Source organism: Triticum urartu, chromosome 3A (genome assembly GCF_056163025.1).
Source record: "Triticum urartu cultivar PI428250 chromosome 3A, HENAU_Tu73, whole genome shotgun sequence".
Taxonomy (NCBI): Eukaryota; Viridiplantae; Streptophyta; class Magnoliopsida; order Poales; family Poaceae; genus Triticum; species Triticum urartu.
In genome coordinates this window covers 524,209,554-524,220,241 of record NC_141875.1, presented here as the reverse complement: position 1 = coordinate 524,220,241, position 10,688 = coordinate 524,209,554, and positions in this window count along the sequence as shown.

Here is a 10,688-nt window from a genome sequence, read left to right as displayed (position 1 = left end):
AAGGAAATTGTGGAGATAAAGGAGAAAATGAGCAAAGGAAAGGCCAAAGGTTTTCGTGAGGATGAGCACGAAACTTTATGGTTTGAGGATCATGTATATGTACCCAATAATGCGGAGATCAAGAAGTTAATACTTCAGGAGGCTCATGACTTGACATACTCGATTCACCCCAGAAACACTAAGATGTATTTGAATTTGAAGGAACGTTTCTGGTGGACAGGTATGAAGAAGGATATTGCCGAGTATGTAGCCGTATGTGATGTATGTTAGAGAGTTAAGGCAGAACATCAGAAGCCCACTGGATTATTACAGCCTATGCCGATACCTGAATGGAAGTGGGATAAACTTGGTATGGACTCTATCAGCGGATTACCCAGGACAAGATCAGGTTATGACTCCATCTAGGTAGTAGTTGATCGCTTGACCACAGTGGTTCACTTCATCCCTGTGAAAACCACTTATACGAGTGTGAAGTTGGCTAAGATATATATGACCAGGATCGTATGTCTGCATGGAGTTCCGAGGACTATCATATCAGATAGAGGGACACAGTTTACTTCGAAGTTTTGGAATCAGCTGCACCAGACTTTGGGTACCAGGCTAGAGTTCAGTACAACCTTTCATCCGCAGACAGATGGACAGACCGAGAGAGTCAATCAGATTCTGGAGGAGATGTTGAGAGCTTGCGCGCTAGATTATGGATCTAGTTGGGATGATAATTTGCCTTACGCAGAGTTCTCATATAACAACAGTTATCAGGCTAGTTTGAAGATGACCCCTTTCGAAGCTTTGTATGGAAGAAGGTGCAGGACACCATTAATGTGGGATGAAGTTGGAGACCGTCAGTTGTTTGGACCAGATTTAATCAAGGAGTCTGAAGAGAAGGTTAAGTTGATTCGTGATAGACTGAAGGTAGCCCAGTCCAGGCAGAAGAGTTATGCCGATACTAAACGCAAGGAGGTAGTCTATGAAATCGGAGACAAGGCCTATCTTCGTGTGTCACCGCTCCGAGGAGTTAAACGATTTCGAGTCAAAGGAAAGTTAGCACCATGATTTGTAGGACCATATCGAGTTTTGGAATGTATGGGAGAAGTAGCCTACAAGTTGGAGTTACCCGAAGGATTGTCAGGAGTTCATGATGTGTTTCACGTTTCCCAGTTGAAGAAGTGCCATGCAGAGATGGCCGATATACCTCTGAGAGATATAGTGCCATTGGAAGCAATTCAATTAGAGAGTGACCAAACCTACGAGGAGAAACCCGTCAAGATTCTCGAGTTTGCCAGCCGAGTTACACGCAACAAAGTTATCAAGTTTTGTAAAGTTTAGTGGAGCCACAATACCGAGGAAGAAGCCACCTGGGAACGAGAGGAAGACCTACGGAAAGACCACCCACACCTATTTTCTAGCCAACCCGAATCTCGAGGGCGAGATTCATCTTAAGGGGGGTAGGTTTGTAACATCCCAATTTTCAATTTGGATGTTATACATTGGTCATCATATGCATATCATATTTTTTTTGCATTTGGTTGTGATATTACAAATCTTAAGCAACTCAAGGACCCAAGGAGAGAGTTGGAGGTTTCACAAATTTTTCATATTTGAATTTATTTCAAATTTGAAGAAAGGATCAATTTGGTTTTAATATTTTCTCTCCAATTATTTAAAAAAACAAAAATAAATGAGAGAAGATAATATGACTTCTTCAACAAAAGAGAGATTTTGGAGAAGAAATTTTTAAATCAAATTATTATTTTATTTGCTATTTTATTTGAATTAGAGAAAAATATGCATTTTTTTAAAATTGCATTTTAGGCCAGAAAAATGTTCATCTTGTCCTAAATATTAGGTTTGGACGGTGAAAATTGCTTCTGGTATTTTTATATATTTTTATATTTTATTAGGATTTTTTTCTTTCAGGCGAAATTTATTAAAAAAAAGAATCTTCTTCGCTCGACTGGGCCGAAGGCCCAGCCGAGCCAGGCCAAGCCCAGCCGCCAACCGCCATCGCCCCGACCTCGTGCCCACGCCAGACTCCGGCAGGGAGTCCGAGTTCGCCCCGCCGCCGTTGCCCCTGCTCCAAGTCGGGACCCCGACCCCAAGGCCTTTATAAGCCACCCCGCCACCACCCCTCCTCCTCATCGCACCCACCGCTGCCGCAACCCGCCCCAAGCCCGAGCCGCGTCGCCGCCTACTGCCACCGTCGCCGCTGCGTGCTGCCGCTGCCGGAGCCGCCACCGCCGCGCAAGCCGCCGCCGCCTCGCTCGATGCCGCCGTCGATCGGATCTCGTCGCCGTTTTTTTCCAGAAGCCGGTATAACCGCCGAAGCCCAACCTATTTTTTTAGTTTTCTCGGTTTATTCGGTTTACTCCATTTAGATCGGTTTTTAATTTAGTTCGTTAACTAATGAAAGTTCATCGGTTAGTTTCTGTTAACGAACGAATTCGTTCATTTAGTTCTGTTAGCGGACGTTCGTTTGATAGATTTTTCTTCTTAATTTTATTTTCAGCCAGGGACCTATTTGTGAATACTTTTCTTACATAGTAGTCCTTGATCTTCAAACCCTCGCTACTTTTTACTCGTTTGTCCAAATTCAGTGAAACCAACGCCTAAATCTTCGTATTGTTCCCCTCTTTCTAGATAATCAACTTGAACATGATTTTGACAATTTAAAATTTGGTTTCAAGCAGTTTTGAATTCGAACTTCTTTTGATTATAGTTTGAGTTTAGTAGCTCCAATTCGATTGATTCTTTTTGCAAATCGAAGCTCTTCTCTTGAACTTTCTGTTCAGTTCTTTTCTCTTGAGTTTTACCCTTGCATCTTATGCCGGAGTGCTTATGTATGCTATTGTTTGTTCACGATAGAGTTTTCGGAGTGCAAGGCTTGCTACTACGAATCACTAGGGTTTTCAGATCGTCAGCAAGGCAAGTAACACTTTGATCATATCCCTTATTACCCAAGTTTTTATGCATTAGTTTCAACCCTTAAACATTACATGAGTAGGACTTGTTTAACATGTGGGTTTTGGGAAGTAGTTGATAAGGTAGGAACCTATTGCCCTTTTATTTCAAACCATGGGTGTTACTACGTTATGCTTATGCTGCTATGCTATGCTCGTAGACGTGGTTTAATTTTGAGAGAATTCATGAAAGATGTGAGAGTTATTATTAACTAAGGTTTAACTTAAGGTGGCTACTTGAATACACATCTGGGTGGATTGGTTTGTGGGCACCTGGGGAATCCAATGTTGTCCACGGAGATCTCGGGGCATCCGTGTGATCATCCTATGGTTTGCCACCCAGGCTCAAAGGGATCATAAGATTATTCATGCTAGAAACTTCTGTGTGCAGCCACATGCCATTATGGGCTCTGGCATAGTTGAGTGAGTTGTGGGAATCCTTTCCATGATGGGCTAGTAGATGTAGGGGATTGTAGGTGTACCAGGCTATCTATCGGTTAAGGGGACCTCTTTGGAAAGACCGTGTCTCGGTCATCCGTTTCCCAAACATCATGCAGTGCGAGAAATACCACGGAGGAGATCGAGTCTTGTGGGGAAAAGTGCGCAAACCTCTACAGAGTGTACAAACTAATCATGATTAGTTCTGTCCCCGGTTATGGACATCTTGAGTATCTGGTTCTTGAATTATTATGTTGATCTCAACACTCTACTTAATTAATTTTGTGGGGTTGTTAACTTTTAATTGGGATTGAGATGGGGTTACCATTCTCAATGTTTTCAACAAATTTGGTAGTTAAATAAAATATATTCCTTTGTTGTAGGGAAAAACTAGCTTTATGCAAATGATAACCATAGAGCCCCCACAAGCCATATATGCATGTAGTTATAGCTGTTATTTGTTCATTGCTCTATAGTATTATCTTGCCAGCATATTCCATGTGCTGACCTACACATGCTGCAATGTATTATGTTGCAGAGTTTTCAGATGAAGAGTAAGGTGCACTAGGTCGTTGTCATGCACTCCGTTTTGCCATGGAGTTGGATGGACTCTACTACCTTCGAAGCTCCCGCTATTATCGTATTTAGATGGCCTTCAGCCATATTATTGTAATAGTTCTCTTTTGAGACATTCGATGTAATAAGTGTGTCATTGAACTCTGTTATAAATCCTCAAGTAATGTGTGTGTCAGCAATACCGATCGAGCGATGACACCTAAACACAGAGACTTGACCGTTTGAGGTCGGGTTGCTACAAGTCAGTAACCAATAACGGAACCTGGATGCTCATATCGGCTCCTACATATTCTACGAAGATCTTTATCGGCCAAACCGCATAACAACATACGTTGTTCCCTTTGTCATCGGTATGTTACTTGCCTGAGATTCGATCGTTGGTATCATCATACCTAGTTCAATCTCGTTACCGACAAGTCTCTTTACTCGTTCCGCAATGCATCATCCCACAACTAGCTCATTAGTCACATTGCTTGCAAGTCTCATAGTGCTGTGCATTAGCGAGAGGGCCCAGAAACACCTCTCCGATACACGGAGTGGCAAATCCTAATCTTGATCTATGCCAACTCAACAAACACCATCAGAGACGCATGTAGATCATCTTTATAATCACCCAGTTACATTGTGATGTTTGATAGCACACAAGGTGTTCCTCCGGTATTCGGGAGTTGCATAATCTCATAGTCAGAGGAACATGTATAAGTCATGATGAAAGCAATAGCAGAAAAAATAAACGATCATTATGCTAAGCTAACGGATGGGTCTTGTCCATCACATCATTCTCTAATGATGTGATCCCGTTCATCAAATGACAACACATGTCCATGGCTAGGAAACTTAACCATCTTTGATTAATGAGCTAGTCAAATAGAGGCATACTAGGGACACTCAGTTTTGTCTATGTATTCACAGATGTACTAAGTTTTCGGTTAATACAATTCTAGCATGAATAATAAACATTTATCATGATATAAGGAAATATAAATAACAACTTTATTATTGCCTCTAGGGCATATTTCCTTCAGTCTCCTACTTGCACTAGAGTCAATAATATAGATTACATAGTAATGATTCTAACACCAATGGAGTCTTGGTGCTGATCATGTTTTGCTCGTGAGAGAGGCTTAGTCAACGGGTCTGCAACATTCAGATCCGTATGTATTTTGCAAATCTCTATGTCTCCCTCCTTGACTTGATCGCGGATGGAATTGAAGCATCTCTTGATGTGTTTGGTTCCCTTGTGAAATATGGATTCCTTCGCCAAGGCAATTGCTCCAGTATTGTCGCAAAAGATTTTCATCGGACCCGATGCACTAGGTATTACACCTAGATCGGATATGAACTCCTTCGTCCAGACTCCTTCATTTGCTGCTTCCGAAGCAACTATGTACTCCGCTTCACTTGTAGATCCCGCCACGACGCTCTGCTTGGAACTGCACCAACTGACAGCTCCACCATTCAATATAAATACGTATCCGGTTTGTGACTTTGAGTCATCTAGATCAGTGTCAAATCTTGCATCGACGTAACCATTTACGACGAGCTCTTTGTCACCTCCAAAAACGAGAAACATATTCTTAGTCCTTCTCAGGTATTTCAGGATGTTCTTGACCATTGTCCAGTGATCCACTTCTGGATTAATTTGGTACCTCCCTTCTAAACTTATAGCAAGGCACACATCAGGTCTGGTACACAACATTGCATACATGATAGAACCTATGGCTGAGGCATAGGGTATGACTTTCATTTTCTCTCTATCTTCTGCAGTGGTCGGGCATTGAGTCTGACTCAACTTCATACCTTGTAACACAGGCAAGAACCCTTTCTTTGACTGATCCATTTTGAACTTCTTCAAAACTTTATCAAGGTATGTGCTTTGTGAAAGTCCAATTAAGCATCTTGATCTATCTCTATAGATCTTGATGCCCAATATATAAGCAGCTTCACCGAGGTCTTTCATTGAAAAAATCTTATTCAAGTATCCTTTTATGCTATCCAAAAATTCTGTATTATTTCCAATCAACAATATGTCATCCACATATAATATTAGAAATGCTACAGAGCTCCCACTCACTTTCTTGTTAATATAGACTTGTCCAAAAGTTTGTATAAAACCATATGCTTTGATCACACTATCAAAGCGTATATTCCAACTCTAAGAGGCTTGCACGAGTCCATAAATGGATCGCTGGAGCTTGCACACTTTGTTAGCACCTTTAGGATCGACAAAACCTTCTGGTTGCATCATATACAACTCTTATTTAAGATATCCATTAAGGAATGCAGTTTTGACATCCATTTGCCAAATTTCATAATAATAAAATGCGGCAATTGCTAACATGATTCAGACAGACTTAAGCATCGCTACGGGTGAGAAGGTCTCATCGTAGTCAACTCCTTGAACTTGTCGAAAACCTTTCGCAACAAGTCAAGCTTTGTAGACAGTAACATTATCGTCAGCGTCAGTCTTCTTCTTGAGGATCCATTTATTCTCTATTACTTGCCGATCATCGGGCAAGTCAACCAAAGTCCACACTTTGTTCTCATACATGGATCCCATCTCAGATTTCATGGCCTCAAGCCATTTCCCGGAATCTGGGCTCATCATCGCTTCCTCATAGTTCGTAGGTTCGTCATGGTCAAGTAACATGGCATCCAGAACAGGATTACCGTACCACTCTGGTGCGGATCGTACTCTGGTTGACCTACGAGGTTCGGTAGTAACTTGATCTGAAGTTTCATGATCATCATCATTAACTTCCTCACTAATTGGTGTGGGAATCACTGGAACTGATTTCTGTGATGAACTACTTTCCAATTCGGGAGAAGGTACAATTACCACATCAAGTTCTATTTTCCTCCCACTCACTTCTTTGGAGAGAAGCTCCTTCTCTAGAAAGGATCCATTCTTAGCAACGAATATCTTGCCTTCGGATCTGTGATAGAAGGTGTACCCAACAGTCTCCTTTGGGTATCCTATGAAGACACATTTCTCCGATTTGGGTTCGAGCTTATCAGGTTGAAGCTTTTTCACATAAGCATCGCAGCCCCAAACTTTAAGAAACGACAGCTTAGGTTTCTTGCCAGACCACAGTTCATATGGTGTCGTCTCAATAGATTTAGATGGTGCCCTATTTAACGTGAATGCATCCGTCTCTAAAGCATAACCCCAAAACAATAGAGGTAAATCAGTAAGATACATCATAGATCGCACCATATCTAATAAAGTACGGTTACGACGTTCGGACACACCATTACGCTGTGGTGTTCCAGGTGGCGTGAGTTGCGAAACTATTCCACATTGTTTCAAATGAAGAACAAACTCATAACTCAAATATTCACCTCCACGATCAGATCGTAGAAACTTTATTTTTCTTGTTACAATGATTTTCCACTTCACTCTGAAATTCTTTGAACTTTTCAAATGTTTCAGACTTATGTTTCATTAAGTAGATATAACCATATCTGCTTAAATCATCTGTGAAGGTCAAAAAATAATGATACCCGTCGCGAGCCTCAACACTCATCGGACCGCATACATTAGTATGTGTTATTTCCAGTAAGTCAGTTGCTCGCTCCATTGTTCCGGAGAACAGAGTCTTAGTCATGTTGCCCATGAGGCATGGTTCGCAAGCATCAAGTGATTCATAATCAAGTGATTCCAAAAGCCCATCAACATGGAGTTTCTTCATGCGCTTTAGACCAATATGACCTAGATGGCAGTGCCACAAATAAGTTGCACTATCATTATTAACTTTGCATGTTTTGGCTTCAATATTATGAATATGTGTATCATTACAATCGAGATTCAACAAAAATAGACCACTCATCAAGGGTGCATGACCATAAAAGATATTACTCATATAAATAGAACAACAATTATCCTCCGATTTAAATGAATAACCGTCTCGCATCAAACAAGATCTAGATATAATGTTCATGCTCAACGCTGGCACCAAATAACAATTATTTAGGTCTAAAACTAATCCCAGCGGTAGATGTAGAGGTAGTGTGCCGACTGCAATCACATCGACTTTGGAACCATTTCCCACGCGCATCGTCACCTCGTCCTTAGCCAACCTTCCTTTAATTCGTAGCCCCTGTTTCGAGTTGCAAATATGAGAAACAGAACCAGTATCAAATACCCAGGCACTACTATGAGCATTAGTAAGGTACACATCAATAACATGTATATCAAATATACCTTTCACTTTGCCATCCTTCTTATCCGCCAAATACTTGGGGCAGTTCCTCTTCCAGTGACTACTCCCTTTGTAGTAGAGGCACTCAGTCTCAAGCTTAGGTCCAGACTTGGGCTTCTTCCCTTGAGCAGCAACTTGCTTGCTGTTCTTCTTGAAGTTCTCCTTCTTCCCTTTGCCCTTTTTCTTTAAACTAGTGATCTTGTTAACCATCAACACTTGATGCTCCTTCTTGATTTCTACCCTCCGCAGCCTTTAGCATCGCGAAGAGCTCGGGAATTGTGTTTTCCATCCCTTGCATATTATAGTTCATCACGAAGCTTTTGTAGCTTGGTGGTAGTGATTGAAGAACTCTGTCAATGACACTATCACCAGGAAGATTAACTCCCAGTTGAGTCAAGTGGTTGTGGTACCCAGACATTCTGAGTATGTCTTCACTGACAGAACTATTCTCCTCCATTTTGCAGCTATAGAACTTATTGGAGACTTCATATCTCTCAATTCAGGCATTTGCTTGAAATATTAACTTCAGCTCCTGGAACATCTCAAATGCTCCATGACGTTCAAAACATCTTTGAAGTCCTGATTCTAAGCCGTAAAGCATGGCACACTAAACTATCGAGTAGTCATCAGCTTTGCTCTGCCAGATGTTCACAACATCCGGCATTGCTCCTGAAGCGGGTCTTGCACCTAGCGGTGCTTCCAGGAAGTAATTCTTCTGTGCAGCAATGAGGATAATCCTCAAGTTACGGACCCAGTCCGTGTAATTGCTACCATCATCTTTCAACTTAGCTTTCTCTAGGAACACTGAGGGAGTCCTGGATTAGGGGGTCTCTGGACAGCTGTACTATATCCTTTGGCCAGACTGTTGGACTATGAAGATACAAGTTTGAAGACTTCGTCCCGTGTCCGGATGGGACTCTACTTGGCGTGGAAGGCAAGCTAGGCAATACGGATATGTATATCTCCTCCTTTGTAACCGACCTTGTGTAATCCTAGCCTCCTCCGGTGTCTATATAAATCGGAGGGTTTTAGTCCGTAGGACAACATACAATCATACCATAGGCTAGCTTCTAGGGTTTAGCCTCTTTGATCTCGTGGTAGATCAACTCTTGTACTACTCATATTATCAAGAACAATCAAGCAGGACGTAGGGTATTACCTCCATCAAGAGGGCCCGAACCTGGGTAAACATCGTGTCCCCTGCCTCCTGTTACCATCCGCCTTAGACGCACAGTTCGGGACCCCCTACCCGAGATCCGCCGGTTTTGACACCGACATTGGTGCTTTCATTGAGAGTTCCACTGTGTCGTCACCGTAAGGCTTGATGGCTCCTTCGATCATCGCTAGCGATGCGGTCCAGGGTGAGGCTTTCCTCCTCGGACAGATCTTCGTATTCGGTGGCTTCGCACTGCAGGCCAATTCGTTTGGCCATCTGGAGCAGATCGAAAGCTACGCCCCTGGCCATCAGGTCAGATTTGGAAACTTGAACTACACGGCCGACATCCGCGGAGACTTGATCTTCGACGGATTCGAGCCCATGCCGGACGCGTCACACAGTCGCAACGAGCATGACATAACTCTACCGTCGGACAGTGTTCGGGAGATCGCATCCGCAACTACTCCGGCCGTTAGCCCGGAGCAAATCGCACCATCCGAGAGCGGAGGGATAGACCCCACCATGGAGGCCGCACTCTCAGTGGCGATAGAGCCAAATACTGACTTCACCCCTTACGAGAACCGTGTCGCCGAACCACTGGATTCATCTCCGGCCATGGAGTCCGAGCCACTCACATCCGTGCCCGTCGAATCCGATTGGGCGCCGATTATGGAGTTCACCTCCGCGGATATCTTTCAGCACTCACCTTTCGGAGATGTGCTAAATTCATTAAGGTCTCTCTCCCTGTCAGGAGAACCTTGGCCGAACTATGTCCGGCTAGAATGGGATGCAGACGACGAAGAAATTTGCTGCCCACCCACCACCCACTTAGTAGCCACTGTCGACGACTTAACCGACATGCTCGACTTCGACTCCAAAGACTTCGACGGTATGGATGACGAAGCCAGAGACGAACAGGAACCACCGCCCTCAGGGCGCTGGACCGCCACCTCATCATATGATATATACATGGTGGACACCCCTAAAGAAGGCAATGGCGACGAGACAGCGGAGGATGACCCCTCCAAGAAGCAACCCAAGCGCCGACGTCAGCAGCGCTGCTCTAAGTCCTGCCACAGCAAGAGTAGTGATACCGGCACAGGAGATAATAACACTCCGGATAGCGCCGAAGACAACAACAATCCCCTCCAGCATAGTGTAGAGCTAGAGGACGAACAAGCTAGCTCTCCAGAGCAGACAACAGATGGAGAACCGGAGGAGGACAATTACATGCCTCCCTCCGAAGACGAGGCGAGCCTCGGCGACGGCGAGTTTATCGTGCCTGAGGACCCCGTCAAGCAAGAGCGCTTCAAGTGCCGGCTTGTGGCCATGGCAAGTAGCCTTAAGAAAAAACAGCAA